We start from the raw sequence: 19,168 nt of genomic DNA, 5'->3' as shown, positions 1-19,168 counted from the left end.
GCTAATTATGAGCCGGCTGTGGCTTTTACCCAAACAAACAAGAAAAACATGCTCATGACAAAGCACCCTTCCCCCCTCCAATCACAAATTGAATCCCCAATGACAATATGCAGCCCCCTAAGAACATCACTTGGGACTTGTAAACCACCTTTTTGGTTGTTATACAGCCACACTCAAAGCAATTCACATACAGGCACTTCAAACACTTTCCCTATGTGTCCTGATGGGCTCACAATCTATCTAATGTACCTGGAGTAGGGATTGGGTAACTTGCCCAAGGTCACAGGGAACAGTGTGGGGTTTGAACCCACAACCTCAGGATGCTGAGGCTGTAGCTCTAATCACTACATCACACGCTCCTCCTAACCCAACCCATACCTTCTCCAATCTTTCCTGACCCCAGCAATGGCACATACTAGAGTTATCGTTGGTGGAGTGAAGCAGCATTTTAGAAAGGACCACCAACATAATATGGACATCTAAGTCTCTCATAGGGATGTCCATTTCTCATGTATTTTAGAACAAGATTTGCTGCATGAGAAATGGATGTCCACGTACTGGCTATGACTAGCATGAACATCCATTTTGCAAACTGAAAAGTCCAAACCAGTGCTTCTTAAACCTGTCCTGAGGGGACCCCCAGCTGGTCAGGTTTTCAAGATATCCATGAATGTGCATGAGGCAGATTTGCTTATAATAGAGGTGACAGGCATCTGTATGAAGGAATAGCTTAATGGTTAGAGCAGTCTGTTTCAACCTAGAGTTTGCTGTTTTGAATTCCACTGCAGTACTTTGCAATTTCTTTTTCCTTTTTTTTTTATTATGAACTCTCAATGACAGAAAAATACCTACTATTACTTCTCTTACTCTAGTCAGTGGAGAACTGTTCAATCGTAGTACCTTTCTGTAACCTGAGCGTGCCAAGTACCAGGTCTAAATATAAACATCCATCTTTTTGAACATGGGTGTCCCTTTCCCATCTGCAATTGGAGCTGGAATGCCATATTTAAGCCCCTCCCTAGTCTTGTCCAAAACATACCCAGACCGCACCCCCTTGCCATATGGACATACAACAGTTTCAAGACGTCTGTATTCTGGCTTTATAAAATCCACACTTGGATGCACATCCGTAATGGATGTCTAAATGCTAGTTTTCAGATATTCAAAGCATGACTAGAGCTTCTAAAATAAGCATCATAGTGTCAGGGCAGGAGTGATCCTCCTTCACTCCCAGTTCCATTGCATTAAAGCAAAGTTAGCTGTAGCCCCTGGACTGGAATACTATGAGCTAGAATACTAGAAACAGGACGCTTTAACACACAGCTTAAAATCACAGATTTAGGAGCATGTGAGGGCACTCCATATCTGAGGGTCATGGCAAATGAAAAGTTTTTCAAATTGCAATGGGTTGTTCCCATCTCATTGGCTCCCCATTAATCATCGTATTACTTATAAAATCTTATTACTAACATTCAAAACTCTTGATACTAATGAGCCTCAATTCATAAATAAAGTACTTATTCCATATAGTACCACACGTTCTCTACGATCAACCAACCATAAACTTTTAACGATTCCCTCCTTAAAAGTTATTGGAACTTGCCGACAAGATATGTTCTCTGTATCAGCACCGCAACTCTGGAATTCATTACCATTACAGTTAAGAGATGAAAATAACTTAAGCGATTTTAAAAAGAATTTAAAATGCTTTTTATTCAAGGATGCCTTTAACTTATAAATTACTTTTGAGCTCTTCCTCTTTCCCTTTCTTCTTCTTTTCCATGCTTCTTTTCCTAATTTTTTCTTTTTTATGTTGATATCTTTTTCATCATTGTATAAATTTATTAACCCATTATATATATTTGATATGTAAATCCTCCCTTTCTTTCTTTTTTTTTTTTTTAATTGTATTCATTGTATAAATTGCTAGTTTTATAGTATCTTATATGTTATTTCTTATTTTAGTATTATGTTTAATTATATGTCACTTTTATATATTGTAATTCGTTTAGAAACAATTTTAATTAAGCGATTAATCAAATATAAATAAAACTTGAAACTTGGAAGTAACCCTGCATAAGGTTTTTCCTTTGAAGGAAGAGGTGGCAATAAAGCCCACCTGGACCTCTTCTGGAAAATTTCCGTGGGTGTTTTAGGAGCCACTAGAAGCAATTCAATAGTGAACTCTTTAATGCAGGGGTGTCCAACCTGCGGCCCGAGGTCCGCATGCGGCCCCGTGAAGTATTTTGTGCGGCCCTGGTCGAGGGTGATGCAGTGTTTTCCTCTGCTGCCCCCCAAGTGTTTGCCGTCTTGCCAGCTCCCTCCTATGTCTTGCTGCAGCGTTTGCGCATTTGTGCGGCCCCAGAAACATTTTTTTCAACCAATGCGGCCCAGCGAAGCCAAAAGGTTGGACACCCCTGCTTTAATGCAAATATGTCAAATTAAGCAGAACACAAGCAGCAAACAAAGCAGTCAACACAAAACAACTGAGAGCCTGAATCAGGAGCAGTTAAAACATTCAAATAGATCTTGATAATATAAGTGCTTGCTTGTCCAAGAAGCTACCTTTCTTCTTAAGTTGGTATTGTACATTTTGTAAGAACATAAGAATAGACTAAATCAGTGATTCCCAACCCTGTCCTGGAGGAACACCAGGCCAATCGGGTTTTCAGGCTAGCCCTAATGAATATGCATGAGAGAGATTTGCATATGATGGAAGTGATAGGCATGCAAATTTGCTTCATGCATATTCATTAGGGCTAGCCTGAAAACCCGATTGGCCTGGTGTTCCTCCAGGACAGGGTTGGGAACCACTGGACTAAATGGTCCATGAAGCCCAGTATTCTGTTTCCAAAAGTTGCCAATCTAAGTCTCTAGTACCTGATAGCCAAATATATGCTGTCCAGATTTAACTGAATGTTTTAACTGCTTATGGTGCAGGCACTAGTAATTAATAAATTGTTTTGCATGGCTGTCTTGTTTGCTGCTTGTCTATTCTGCTCAAGTTCTGTCACAGCTGGTGTTTGCCTCTTCTCCCCCCCCGCCCGCCTCCCCAAGATGCCAAGTTACCTTGTTCCAGGAGAGAGACATTTTGTCCAATCCTGGTTTTGAACTTACACCAGACTCAATGTGGAATATATAGTCCCTGATTGTGTACATTAAAATCCTTACTGCAGGTCCCATAATATGTCATAACTGGGTTGTCAGAGAGCTAGGACTGGCCTAAAATCTCCCTTCATGAACTGGGTAAGATGACGGCGCACATTTACCTGAATTCTATCAGCTTTTTAATTTAGGTGACTGAGCCAATCTTTCAGTACCTTTACTTTGGCTGGCTCATTCTGGGACTTCTGAGCCTTGAATAATAGACTAGAACAAAACAAGCTAAGTCTTAATGTTACCATACCCAAGTACACCCAACACAAAAGGGCCAACAAGGATCATTGAAAGCAAAAAGCTCAACAAGACCCTGGAGTCCTGAGCCCTCAGGATGTAAGGCACCCCGCAGCCCCCCAGGAGCCAAATTAAGGACTGGAAAATAAAACACTGACACAGGAAACAAGCCCAGAGGTGGGGCAGAAATGTTCAAGCCTGCCCTGAGGTAGTCCCTCCTGAGTCAACCAGAAACAGATAGCTACGAATGGACTGGCTACATTCAGACTCCCAAGAGGCAGGAAAGTTCCTCCTATAAAGCTACTGACTTTCAACCCAGGAAATGCAAGTTCAAGGCTGCTATGTGTCTGATAGCTATTAACACTGATATTAATGAAATTTAATGACACTGAAAAGGAACTTGACAAGTGAGGGTTTTTCCTGTCATTTCTAACTCAAAATGTGCAAGAGAAATGTCATTTGCATTTCCCACATCTCTAATTTCTAATAGTACAGAAATGTAGATGTGATCAGTCACTTGAGCCTATTTTCAGCAGCTATATTCAAATTCATTTTCAAGACACAAAGGTAGCTTCGGACAGATGAATATTCTTCATAGGGAAGGATTGTATCTTCAAACTGGTATATTAATAGAAGTAAGGAGAGATAATGCAGCTGCCTCTGATTTGGCTTTAGTGTGTATGTCTGAAAACCTGTGTTTATATGAGAAAGCAGGCAGCATTTGTAAATTGTCTATGTAAACACCAGAAAAAGAACTCATTTGAGCCTGAAAATACAAGATACATTCCCTTCATAATATCATAAGGTTTGAAAACACTGCCCTCAAGATCTGCAGAAATAAATTTTGCCATATTTGTTTATCTATTTTTAATGCACAGAAGGGGTTCAGTTTTCTCAAGATCATTTGGCCTTTAAAGGGTAAGAAATAGAAAGCACCCAAATTAAAATTAAAAAATGAAGATATTTTGGATATGTTCAGCAAAAAAAAAAAAAAAAAAAAAAAGATAAGCATAACCCAGTGACAAATAATTCCAATTTCACTAAGAAAATCATAGCTCCAAGTCATTACAGATATAAAAACTTAGATTGTGTGCTCACTAGGGACAAAGAAAGAACCTGCATTAATAAATGTAAACTGTACACAGAGAGGCTGTACCACAGAAAAGTGGTATATCAGATCCATGACCCTTTACTGAATCAGCAAATCTTTGGCAATATGGAACTAGCTTGCTACTTTCATTAGATGAAAAATATATCCAAAATAATAATAATAATAACTTTATTCTTCTATACCGCCATAATCGTGTGACTTCAAGGCGGTTCACATTGAAGAGAGCTGGACAATCAGCGAGTTACAATATGCAGGTAGTCAGTGGATTACAGTATGCAGAATCTTACAATGTGAAAATAGTTAAAATAGAAATCACAATGAAATTCATTTACCCCCCACCCCCTTTTACTAAGCCACGGTAGAGGTTTCTACCATGGTCCCGAGTGCTAAATGCTCCAATGCTGCTCCGATGCTCATAGAATTTGCAGAGGGCTGCAAAGTGCCGAGGCAGGGTCAGAACTTTGGCAGCTTCAAAGGCAGTTTCCTCTACTTCAATGACAAGACAAATGAGAATGTGCGAATTTGCAGTACAGTCATCATCTGGGAGTCAACTGAGCTTCGGGGGGATAGCGGCGGCATCCTTCCAGCTATTGAACAGCAGCATTTTGCTCTCTCCCTAGCAGCAAGAACCACTGGATAATCCAACCATTCGGCAGGAAGGCAGTCGCATTGCTGATGATGAGTCATCCAAGAATGACATCACCCCTGCTATAGACGGGGGTTCCTGGAAGTATCACAGGAGCCATGGTGGTGGGGCTTCCTGCAGAGAATTTTACCAGTGTTGTTGGCTTTCAAATTCAGAAGTATAGTAGCTGTAGGGCTGAGAAAAGCTGATAGTTACAGTCTACCTGGGGGAGCCTAATCCAGAGACCTTATACCTTTGAATTTGCTCCAGTAAGGCCTGAAGATTTTTCCTTAGAAGAAATATAAAAAGTGATCGTTGCCTTAGGCCAGGGGTAGGCAATTCCGGTCCTCAAGAGCCAGAGCCAGGTCAGGTTTTCAGGATATCCACAATAAATATGCATGAGATAGAGTTGCATCTCAAGGAGGCAGTGTATGCAAGTCCATCTCGTTCACATTCATTGTGGATATCCTGAAAACCTGACTTGGCTCCAGCTCTCGAGGACCAGAATTGCCTACCCCTGCCTTAGAGCAATCAATCACAAATCAGAAGGGGAAAGATAGAAATAGGCTTAATTGAGTTGAACTGCTGTGGATACACAAGAATCAAATTTGTTGGTAGTACAAAATACTCTTCATAAACTTGAAGAGGGGAGAATTTAACTGCATCTTTGGTTAAAAAGTAATAGAGGCCTTGAAAATAAATGTGAGAACTTGGAAAATATTACAAGAAGACATAATTTGTGTTTGATTCATTTTCCTAAGAATCCAGGATGTTGAAACATCTCAAGATACCAGCTCAATCACTCCTTCCTGTCTCTAGGATATCTATCTACTTTCCAATAAGAGAGAGTCTATTTTAGGAGTGGATAGTTTGGGCCTGATTCTAAAAATGGTGTCCCAATTGCATGCAGCGGTAGGCATCCTTCTGTCATCTAATGGACCAATTGGGATGAATGTTTAAAAAAAAAAAAAAAAAAAAAAGTCAATGGGGCGAAGGGCACCTACAATGTAGACGTTGTTCGCACGCGTACGGATACATCTATGCATGCCTACGAATGCCTAAGGCCTGCTTAAGTGTGGTTAACACCAGTAGTGGACTTAGGCATCCATAGGCGTGTCTTGGTGTTTCTTGTAGGCACGATTCAGATACCTTAAATGTAGGTCTGTAAAATGCTGGCCTACATTTAAGGCATCTGTAGAAGAAAATAGACGTGATTCTGGAAGTGGCGTCTACCGGTGATTGACATGCTCATTTTGCAGGTGCCATTTCCAGAATCAGGTCCTTTGTCTCCAATTTTCCAGGCCATCCTTGATATAACAGCCTTTTTGGAATTATCAAAAGGAGGAGTGATTATTCCATCTACTCTCTTAATTACTTTGGCAGTGGAATATGATAGGGAATGAATATTTAAGTTATATTTCAAATATCAGGCTTTTAATTTTTGTTCTTTGAAAGTTCAAATGTTTTCTGATATAGCTAAAGCCACACAAAAATGTATAAAAGAATTTCTGCTGATGCAGCCTAGCTTTTTAACTCTAGGTAGCCTTTTTTTGTTGAAATTTTCCTGTAAATGTGTGGCAAAGAATCAAGCCCAAACATCACTTCTTTGATCCTTCCCAATTAACTGTTTCTGAGTAACAAAATGGTTTCTCTGACTCAGAGTGTAGCTGACGGACAGAGGAAATCGACTGATATCTTTCATCTCCCATATAGTTTAATATCCTCTTTCTAGCCACAACTATTTCACAAACCTCACTAATCTGTCTTGCACCAATTCTCACTGTCCAATTGGGAGGCACCTACTACTCACTCCTTCCCCTCCCCAATGACCCCTTTATACCAATTCCTCTTCCTTCTACTGACCTTCCCAATTTCCCTCTCCCCATCGCAAACCACTTAAACCCCCCACCACTACCTCACTCACTTTTTGACTTCACCACCTCACCCTCCCTCTTGTCCACCAGTCTTTTCTTAGCCCTACAGCTTCTATACTTTCTCCCTCTCATTCAACCATCCCCACTCTACCTGCATGCATCTCAACCACAGCGCAGGCCCTGTGCCTCTCTCACACTCACTCATATTCTCCTATTCCTTCTCTTGCTCTATGAAGGGGACATCAATCCTAATCCCAGTCCTCCCAATCATCCCTCATGGGAATCACACCGCAATATAACTAATCTTATTTCTGTTTCTCTCCTCCCCCTTCCTCCCTGCCTTTCTCGTGTATCCTGTGGAGTTCCCGCTCTACCTCCAACATACTTATATTCATCCATGACCTTGCCCAGATGGTCATGGAGGCAGTACACTCAGAGAAGATAAGGCTGAATGAATTCTTTGCTTCGGTCTTTATGGAAGAAGATATAAGAAATCTACCTGAACCAGAAATGATTTTCAAGGGTGATGAGGCAGAGGAATTGAAAGAAATCTCAGTGAACCTGGAAGATGTACTAAGCCAAACTGACAAATTAAAGAATGATAAATCACCTGGACCAGATGGTATACATCCCAGGGTACTGTAAGAACTCAAACATGAAATTGCTGATCTGTTGTAAGTGATCTGTAACCTGTTGCTAAAATCATCTGTAGTACCTGAAGATTGGAGGGTGGCCAATGTTACGCCTCTTTTTTAAAAGGGTTCTAGGGGAGATCTGGGGAATTACAGACCAGTAAGCCTGATCTCAGTGCTGGGCAAAATAGTGCAAACAATTATAAAAAAAAAATGAAATCATTTCATTCCTTCTGCTAGAAACACCCCAACCCTGAGATGTCCTGTCTGTCCAAATTATATTGTAAGCTCTTCTGAGCAGAAATAATCTATTGAATGCTACATGCATAGTGCTGTGCACACCTTTCAATGCTATAGAAATGATAAATAGTAGTAGTAATTTCTAAAGATTTTTTCTTTATGATTTAAGAAATTTTGAAAATTTATTTTATTTCCTAATGAGCGAGTTATTTCTTGACCCCTACTTTTTTGCAAACTGGCATCAGTTATTTGGTTAGAAAATCTGGGCCTGAGTGTATATTTGTGGATAATAGAACATTGTGAGAGGAGTTGGAAGCTCCTTTGCAACTGTCCTGCTTTCTGCCTGCCCTGCAATCCCAGCCCTGCAGCCCTGAAATAAACATCTCCCTTGTGCAAAAACTCTTCTCTCAGCTCTCTGCTGCCCTTCGAGCCCATGATTTTAAGCCACGTGTATTTGGTTCTGTTCTGGAACAGAACACGCCTTAGTGCAGCCCCGGCATCTCCTTCCCCGGGTTCACTCTATCGGGTGCCAGGATCCTCAGAGCCCTTCACCCGAGCGCTCAGGTTTAGCCTCTTCAGGATGAGATGAGGTTGCGGGTGGCAGCTGATCTTCTCGTCCTGCCACGGGCTCTCGGTCTGGATCACATACTCTTCTCCATCCAGAATGAAGGAGTCCTGGATCCCCTGGCATAGACTGACTGCTGCCAATGAGTCTTTCCACCCGTTCACCACGGCCAAGTAAAAGCAGTGTCGAAGTCCCACGGGTACCTCGCTCAGTCTCCCCCATCCCTTCTGGACTTACTGGATCTTGAGCCGTGGGACGAGGAAGCTGGCATCAGGCACCAGATGCAATGTGATGTCCCTGCTGAAGGGGAAGAACTGGAAGGAGAGAGATTGCTGCGCCCCCAGGGCTCGGAAGCCGAACTGGCACTGTCAGCTGGGAGCTGGGCATTGCCGGGGAACTGGATGCTAGCAGCAGGGGAAAGAGGGCTGGCACCAGCATGCCAAAGCCACCCATTGAAAGGAGCAGACATGCCATGGGAGACCCTTCAGAAATGAATGCGGATGGGGCTCGGTCCCTGGAGCTTCTGAGAGGGAAGTCAGGAGAGCAAGCGCATGCACAGACCATCTACAGGCAAAGAGGATGGTCTGCTCATGCTTCAGGATTGCTATCCAGGATTGCTCTGGGGTCGGTGTGGGGCATGCCTCTGATCGCATCCATTTACATGCAGACTCATTGTGAATCGGTCGCCCGGCCACGAATCGGATTGGATCGCCCATGGATAGATAAAGTTAGTGAATCTAGGTCTGAGTGTGGTGACTGAATCCCAGGATTGTGATCTTTTGGCCTAATGGAGTAAGTCCGTACCTGGCCTGCACCCAGCTTATAGATTTTAAGACTGTTACACATAAATGCTTTTTGCAAGCCCTGGTAGCGGATGCCCAACCTAATGAGCTGGTTAGTGCCCATGGACTGTGGATGAATGGGACTGAAAGGTCACTTGGACACACAAAGTCAGAGGCGTGAAGAAAGTACAAGAGGTTTATTACAGCATGCCGGACTCTAGTGCAGTTAACAGCCTGCCTACTAGAGTGTTAGAATCAGGAAATGCATGGACTTTTATGCCCTTTTCACTAAACATATGCAAACTTAATATATGCAAAAACTACAATTTTCATTTGTTACTTCTATAACTTTCTACAATTATTATTGGTCCTAAGCCAGCACTTATGATAGTTTCAGGGATACAACTTATAGTCCTATAGGAAACTAGCTAATTTCTCTGCTTATCTAAATCTTACAGGTCTAAATGTTGCATGTACAGAAGGGCAGGTACATCATGGCTCAAACTCTTATCTATTTAGCTTACAATGTGGCAAGGTAGGGACATACATTTTAGGCAGATGAGGTCAGTAGATTGTACACTGTTTTCAGCTATGTAAGCCAGAGCAATATTTTAAACAACAGTTAACCATTTCATGACCCTACGGGACCAGGGTTACATTGATATTCAGCACTTAACTTACAGAGTAACCATTTAAACAGAACCACATAAAACATAGTCCTGTCTTTATGGAGCAACCCATGGTCAGTTAAATTCTGAATATTGACTTAACTGGCTATGAATTAGCCAACGCCACTTAATATTCAGTGCCGAAACCCAAACATGGCCCAGCACTAAATATCCAGCAATAATGCCAGTGGCAGTAAGGGAGTGGAGGAAGGACCACCCTGGGCACCATCTTCGCGGGGGGGGCGCCGGCACCTCTCCGCCCATCTTGAAATGTTCACTGGAGTGAGCAGCATCTTCTACCTGCTGCTCGCGCCAACCTCGGCTCCCTTCTGACATCACATCCTGCCCTGCATTAGGACTATTTTGCTGCATTAAATGTGCTTTAGCACTTAACACAGCTTAGTAAAAGGGCCCCTAATCAATTTAAGCGCATTGTTTAGAGCAGTGTGTCGCAAACCTTTTTCGCCATGGCATACTAAACTCGGGGCTGCATCCTCAGGGCCTCTGAGCTTGGGCGGATGTTGACCGGTGATGTTACGCACCTGTGCGTAATGTCATGTCAACGTCTACGCATGATCAGAGACCATCCAGACGTGGCCTTGAGCTCGGGGGCCTTCCAAAACCCGGACATACTGCCGGGTTTTGGAAATCCCTCCATTGCTGCCGGGCAGAGAGGAGGAGAGTCACCGGCACCTGTGCCGGCAGTGACAGGTTCCTGTCTCGCCGCAGCACATCCACGTCACACAGTTTGAGATTCATTGGTTTATAGAATAGCTCCTGCATTTACACACATAACTGACAATTATTGTTGCCAATAGCACAGCCTGTTTTACTCTTTGGGATTTTGCCAGGTACTTGTGACCTGGATTGGCGACTGTTGGAAACCTTCGGTCTGTCCCTGTATGGCAATTCTAAACTACACTAAACTAAACCTTAAGTTTATATACCGCATCCTCTCCATAATTATAGAGCTCGGCATGGTTTACAAGAGCTTAATATAAGGAAGGAACAGCATAATGGGGTTGGAGATTGAGTATAGGGGGGAAGAGAGCATTACATTTTTGTGAATAGCCTAGTTTTTAGATGCTTTCAGAATGATACCCAATGATACCCACAATAGATCAGGGAGAAATATCACTGAGTTTTCGGGAGCCACACTGACAAATAAGGAAAACTCTTCACAGATATGGAGGGTTATGTATGTTAATGCACACAGCTTGGGCAATAAGATTCTAGAATTAGAGACTGAAATAGCAAACGCCGATCTTGACGTGATAGCGATATCTGAAACCTGGTTCACGGAATCGCATGGATGGGATATGATTATACCAGGGTACAACATACTTCGTTGCGACCGAGTGGGTAAATTGGGAGGAGGAGTAGCATTATACACTAAGGAAAACATCAAAACCACCAAAATCACAGATGTGAGATACACTGGGGAATCCCTCTGGGTGAATCTGGCCAGAGGGAATGAAAAATGCCTATACCTTGGTGTGATATATAGACCTCCCAGGCAACAGGAGGACAAAGACATGGAATTGATTGAGGACATAGAGAATATCACGCTGCGCGGGGACTCAGTAATACTAGGAGACTTCAACATGCCAGATGCAGACTGGAACACACTCTCTGCTACCACGGGTAGCAGCAAAAGAATATTAAACTCCATAAAGGGAGCACGCCTCAAGCAATTGGTGTTGGAACCCACCAGGGACCAGGCGTTACTGGACCTGGTACTCACCAACGGAGATAGTGTCACTGAGGTCTCGGTAGGTGACACACTGGCCTCCAGCGACCATAATATGATATGGCTCAACCTCAGAAAAGGATTCCCAAAAACAAGCACAGCAACAAGGATTCTCAACTTTAGAGGCGCAGACTTTAATCAAATGGGAGAGTTCGTCCATCAGGAACTACATAAACAAGAAGAAACTAACAACGTGGAGGATATGTGGTTGTCCCTGAAGTCCATACTACACGAAGCAACAAACCGATACATAAGGACAGTAAGTAAACATAGGAGAAACAAAAGACCCCAATGGTTCAGTAAGGAAATTTCAGAATTAGTTAAACAGAAAAAAGACGCATTTATTGCCTACAAACATTTAGGCAGAGAGGGGGCAAAAGAGGACTATCTTGACAGATCCAAAACTGTCAAAACAGCAGTCAGAGAGGCCAAACTCCGAATGGAGGAAGAGCTAGCACGAAAAATGAAGAAAGGGGATAAATCTTTCTATAGCTATATCAGTGAAAGGAAAAGAAACAAAGATGGCATAGTACGCTTGAAGCAATCGGACGGTAAATTTGCAGAATCAGATTCTGAGAAGGCAGAATTACTAAACAAATACTTCTGTTCAGTATTCACTCGTGAAGCACCGGGAGCTGGTCCTCAGCTTCAGACGAGAGATAACCGGAAAGACCCGTTTCAAGATTTCGAATTTACGCCCAGTAGCGTCTACAACGAACTATCAAGACTCAAAGTAAACAAAGCAATGGGACCGGATAACCTACACCCCAGAATGCTCAGGGAGTTAAGAGATGTCCTGGCAGAACCATTATCGGTTCTTTTCAATCTTTCCCTAAGCACAGGAAAGGTCCCCTTGGACTGGAAAACCGCCAATGTAATCCCACTCCACAAAAAGGGTTGCAGGTCAGAGACAGCAAACTACAGACCAGTGAGTCTCACGTCTATAGTGTGTAAACTCATAGAAACACTGATCAAACAGCATATTGACACAATCCTAGACGAAGAAAACCTACGTGATCCACACCAACACGGGTTCACCAGGGGTAGATCATGCCAATCTAACCTGATTAGCTTTTTTGACTGGGTTACTAGACAACTGGACGCCGGAGAGTCACTAGACGTGGTATATTTGGACTTCAGCAAAGCATTTGATAGCGTCCCTCATCGAAGATTACTGAACAAGCTAAAATCGATAGGATTAGGAGACATTCTAACTACATGGATTGGGGATTGGCTGAACGGCAGACGTCAGAAGGTGGTGGTGAATGGTACCCCATCTGAAGCGTTGGACGTGATCAGTGGAGTGCCGCAGGGATCGGTCCTGGGCCCAATTCTATTCAACTTATTCATAAGGGATATGACACAAGGACTTAGAGGAAGGGTATCACTATTCGCCGACGACGCCAAACTTTGCAACATAGTAGGCAAAAGCTGATAATATGACACACGACCTGATAATATGACACACGACCTACTGCTGCTGGAACAATGGTCAAATACTTGGCAGCTAGGCTTCAATGCTAAGAAATGCAAGATAATGCACTTGGGCAAGAGAAACCCGCATAAAGCTTATGTACTAAATGGCGAGACCTTGGTTAGGACCACGGAGGAACGCGATCTAGGAGTGATCATTAGTGAAGACATGAAAGTTGCCAATCAAGTGGAGAAGGCTTCCTCCAAGGCAAGACAAATATTGGGGTGTATCCGCAGAGGTTTCGTCAGCAGGAGACCTGAAGTTATGATGCCGTTGTACAAAGCCATGGTGAGGCCGCACTTGGAGTACTGTGTTCAGTTTTGGAGACCACACTACCGAAAGGACGTGCTAAGGATCGAGTCGGTTCAGCGAACGGCCACCAGGATGGTCGTGGGGCTCAAGGATCTCCCGTATGGTGAAAGACTACAGAAGTTGCGACTGTACTCACTCGAGGAAAGAAGAGAACGGGGAGATATGATCGAAACGTATAAATACATCACGGGACGCATCGAGTCAGAAGATGATATCTTCTGGCCCATGGGTCCCTCGACCACCAGAGGACATCCGCTGAAAGTCAGGGGAGGGAAGTTTCACGGCGACTCTAGGAAGTACTTCTTCACCGAAAGAGTGGTGGATCATTGGAACAGACTACCACTCCAGGTGGTAAAGGCCAGCAGCGTGACGGATTTTAAGAATAAATGGGATACTCTTGTGGGATCTTTAAGGAAGTAAATTCAGGGGGGGGATACTTGGAATGGGCAGACTTGGTGGGCTGTAGCCCTTTTCTGCCGCTTTTTCTATGTTTCTATGTTTCTATGAGCCTAGATTCCATAGTGGGGCAGTAAGGTTATTCCAAGCACTGTGATACTATAAATGAGGCACACTAAATTTAGCGCCATTGTAGATTTGCCTTTCATGCATTGTTTTAGTTGAAACAAAATACCCGTAGAAAAAGAAGGGGCCTTTTATAGGTAACATTCAAAGTAAAAGATCACACGTAATTTAAATTAAAAATGACTGCTGTGTCCAAAGATAGAAAGTACTCACAGATTTGGCAAGTATGCAGACAGTATGAAAATTGTCCTATTACATAAGAACATACTTACTGGGCCTTACTGGGTCAGCCCAATGGTCCATCAAGCCCAGCAGCCCATTCTCACGGTTGCCAATCCAGGTCACTAGTACGTGGCCAAAATCGAAAGAGTAGCAGCTAATGATGAGGGCCATACACTAAAGAGAATATTTTTGCAAACATTATCTTTTTTTATGCAACATTGTTCTACCCATTGCATGTCTTGTTTTGCTTGCACAGTCTTTTTTTTCTTTTGCTGTTATTAGGTATGGTGTGCCTGGCTGTGTTTTTGCTGTTAAAATTTGCTATGTAATGTCATCAGACCCAGATCATTTTTTCTTGATATTAAATTAAATTATATCAGCAAGAGAAATGAGAGGGTTAGCTTTCCTGCAGGGTATAAACATGCAGACTCAGAGTGATTTTGTTATGTAAGGATGCATCTCAGCTGACTAGCTGTGTGAAAGTAGGGCAAGCCATGTAAGGATGGATGCTTTTGATGCTGTTGTAGTCGCTCTGACTAGGTTTTATTATTGAAAGACAATGATCAACATGTTCACAGTTTGCCCTTTCCTACCGGAGTCGATCCAAGAAAAGCAAAGTGCTTCATGTGAACTAGCAATGTTGCCAAAGAGAAGAAGATGAAAATTCACAAAGAGCACGATCCAAAAAAAAGGTTAAAAACTCTTTTATAAATTGGCTTTCTTCTGACATTTTCTTCTCGTATACCTTTCTTTTCCCATAATTATCCACGTTGCTGGACTAGGGCACCATAGGCCTTGTGAAAACGAAAAGAAAATGAAAAATCTGATGAGGGACCATGTTTTATAAGCTGTAAATTCAGCCCTACTGTCATCCCTGTTATTAGTTGAAAATGTCAAACTTTCCTTCATTTGCAGAGATTTACAACTCCCTTCCTAAGCCAAATGACACTGCTATCACCTCATTCCTTCTGGATAGATTATCCTAGTAACAAAAGTAAGATAGCTCCAACTGGGCTAGTTCCAATCCAAAAGAAATTTAAGCTAATTAAAATAATTTGAATAGAAACTTACGGTTTGTGTGAAAATCAGATTTTTGTTACAGGATTCTTAATAATTCTGGTTTAAAATAGTACAAATATTTGTTTTTATTGCAAAGGTTAAAATGTTAAGAAAAAAATATATATACAGTATATATAATTACTATTAAAAACATGTTAATAATCTAACAACCTGATCCAGTATTCAGTTATAAAATTATTTCTAGTTTTCCTTAATACAACTGGTTAACCAGAACTGAGGCCAACATACCCTCCACCAATAGTAGCATCAACATATATTATAAACGTTTTTTACCAGGGTTTTTTCCCCCACTGGGGAATTTAAACTTTCTAATATAATATATGGAATTCCTTTCCTAATTCACCCCCTCCTCTTGCCACACACCTTTTATCAGCTTCGCTACCAAGCCGCGTCTGGTAAATGCCAAGTTGCCCATTCTATTCCTATTCAACCGCCCACACACCTGACCACAGCTCTATCAGGTCCCCTGTCCCCTGTGTACCTTCTCATCCTGTCTTTGGCCCAGGAACTTGTGTCAGAAGTGGAGGAATAGGTCAGAGGAAAAGACCCAGTGCAAGCTGTAGCCTTTGAGCACAGGGTCAAAGGGGAGATATGATTGAAGTCTACAAAATCCTGAGTGCAGTAGAACAAGTGGATCGATTTTTCACTCCGTCAAAAATTATAAAGACTATGGGACACTCGATGAAGTTACAGGGAAATACTTGTAAAACTAATAGAAGGAAATATTTTTTTCACTCAGAGAATAGTTAAACTCTGGAACGCATTGCCGGAGGTTGTGGTAAGAGCGAATAGCACTGCCACTGCTAGCCACAAAGGCAAGTTTGGAGGGGGGGACAGGAGAGAGAGTGAGTGATGCTGAACCATGGAAGTGGAAAGAGGAAAAAAAAGAGAGAGAGAGAGAGAGATGCCAGACTGTGGAAGGGGTAGATGCTGGATGGAAGAAGGGAGAGAAATGAGCAGATATTTGGAGGGGAGAGACAGAAAGGAGGGAGATAATGATAGAAGGGAAAATAAAGAACAGATATAAGGGGCAAACGCTGTATAAAAGGAGGAGAGAAAGAGGGCAGAGTTAGTGAAAAGCTGGGAATAAGGGGAAGTAAAATAGAAGAGCCAGGGTATGGGAAAGAGATGGAAAGTTGCTGGTAGAGCATAGATGGTTTTAAGAAGGGTTTGGACAATTTCCTGGAGGAAAAGTCCATAGTTTGTTATTAAAAAAGAGATAGGGCAAATCACTGCTTGCCCTCGATCAGTAGCATGGAATGTTGCTACTCTTTGGGTTTTGGCCAGGTACTAGTGACCTGGATTGGCCACCGTGAGAATGGGCTGCTGGGCTTGATGGACCTTTGGTCTGACCCAGTAAGGTTATTCTTATGTTCTTTATGACAGGATGCGAAGGTACACTGGGGATGGGGGACATGATAGAGAGAGAGCTGCGAGATGTCATACCATGTGGGGGAATAGAGGAATAGGAAGAGGGTAAGGAATTAAGCCCCCCCTCCCCATTTATCAAGCTATGCTAGAGTTTTTTTTAGCTCGGGCGAGTGAGATTAGTGCTCTGATGTTCATAGGAATTTTATGAATATCGGAGCTTTTACCACACCAGCTTATGCTAAAAACATTTAGCACAGCTTGATAAAAGGGGGGAGGAGGTAAGAGATGAGCATCCATGAATTTTGGTATCCGAGGAAGGGACCCTGGAACCAATCACCTGTGAATACGGAGGGCTGACTATACCACATTAGCTGTTTGAAATTTGTTTATTTTAATTGGGAGCTCTCTCCAGGGACAATAAAAATATCTACTATATCTGAATGGATGCCGCTTCAATAGCCTTTGCACTTGCTGGGGAAATATAAGAAATTATTATTATTATTATTATTTTTAATGAATTCTTTGAACGTCTATAGTTCCTGAAGCTGTCATGGAGTCTCATATTCCTTGTTAATTTCACATTTGCAAAGATGGGCAGCAACCACTGGGGGATTAAGGCGTGACTTCCTTTAATCCCTCCAGTAGAGAGCAGCTCAATCAGAGCAATTTTCTATAACCTGGATATGCCGGGTATGAGGTCTAAATACCAATGTCCATCTTTTTGGATATAAACTTCCCTTCCCCTTCTAAAATCAGAGCTGGACTTCCATATTTTGACCCTTCCCTAGTCTCACCCAAAACACACCCAGACCATGCCCCCTTTCCATATAGATGTGTTGCAGTATTAGATGTCCATATCCCAGCTTTATAAAATTGTGATTTGGACTCTTTCCAAAAATACTAGGACTATGGGACATACGATGAAGCTCCTTTGGGATTCTTTGGGATTCTTCCAGCTTACCTAATCTCCCAGTTCTCCCCCCAACAAGTCCAACAAGAGCACTCGCAGAACAAACCTATTTAATTACCCCTCCTTAAAATCTTACCAATACAAAAAGTTTCTAGGTAGAATGTTATCATTCCAGGCAGCTAGGCTGAACACATGGCTTGGAAAGCCCATACTTGAGACCACTACATACACGGACTTTAGAAAATCCCTGAAAACTCGACTATTTAACAAATTCTAAATTCCTATACCCAACTCTTCCTCGCCATGACCCTTCCACCTCGCCCCCTAATTCCAAGGCCTGAAACTAATTATACTTTCCACCTTGAATCTCATGTACTGACATAATGTATCTTTATTGTAACCCACCTGCACCCCATGTACTGACAAAACGTATCTTTATTGTAACACATGTACTGACTAAATGTATCTTTATGGTAACCCACCTGTATCCCTTACACTGACAAAATGCACCTTGATAGTAAACCACTTATATTGTAACCCACTTGCATCCCATGTACTGACAAAATATATCTTTACTGTAACCCACTTGTATCCCATGTACTGACAAAATGAATCTTTAATGTAAACCGTTTCTATCCCATGTACTGTCAAATGTATCTTTATTGTAAACCGCTTCGAACTTCACGGCATAGTGGTATATAAGAAATAAATTATTATTATTATTATTATTAAGCAGTAGATTTAAAACAAACTGGAGAAAATATTTATTCACACAATGTGTAATTAAACTCTGGAATTTGTTGCCAGAGAATGTGGTGAAAATCAGTTAGCTTAGCGGGGTTTTAAAAAGGTTTAATTTCCTAAAAGCAAAGTCCATAGGTCATTATTGAGATAGTTTGGGGACATCCACTGCTTATTCTTTGGATAAACAGCATAAAATCAGTTTTACTACTTGGGATCTAGCTAGGTACTTGGGACCTGGGATGGCCACTGTTGGAAACAGGATACTGGGCTTGATGGACCTTCGGTCTGTCCCAGTATGGCAACTCTTATGTTCGTATGTCCTTGCAATATAGATGTTTAAATGCTGATTTTCAGACAATCAAAACACAAATAAAGCTTTTAAAATACTGTAAGGGACATAGTTTAAGAAAAACACATGTCCATGCTTGCTTCAGAGCAGGTATACGGTACATGCCTCTGACTTCCTTTTAGCTGTGATTGTGGCTGCAGATGTGAGAAAGTGTTATAAGGACAACTGAAAACCCATTTTACACAGAATGCTGAGATGGAAATTGTGACAGACAGGTCAAGACATTCACAATTCCATTGGTATTTTACATAAGGCTCTGCCAAAGGGAGCGCCGGTACTGGATCTGCATCTGCTTAGCTGGCAGGGATCCTTTAGCTCTGTCAGCCAAAATAAGCAAGATAAGCCGGCATCAGATCTCTGAGGCTGGCATGGATTCCCAGTCCCTGCTTGCTGAACACATCAAAATATGGGTCAGGTATAAGTACACACTTACTTGACATAACACACATTTTTACACATGGGGTGATTTTATAGAAGAGATCGTCATACAAGGCATATACACATGAATAGACCATTATAAAATTATCCATGGAATAGTCTGTGG

The sequence above is a fragment of the Geotrypetes seraphini genome, chromosome 1, assembly GCF_902459505.1.
Source record: "Geotrypetes seraphini chromosome 1, aGeoSer1.1, whole genome shotgun sequence".
Lineage (NCBI taxonomy): Eukaryota > Metazoa > Chordata > Amphibia > Gymnophiona > Dermophiidae > Geotrypetes > Geotrypetes seraphini.
The sequence above is the reverse complement of the archived record's forward strand: the minus strand, read 5'-3'. Positions refer to the sequence as shown.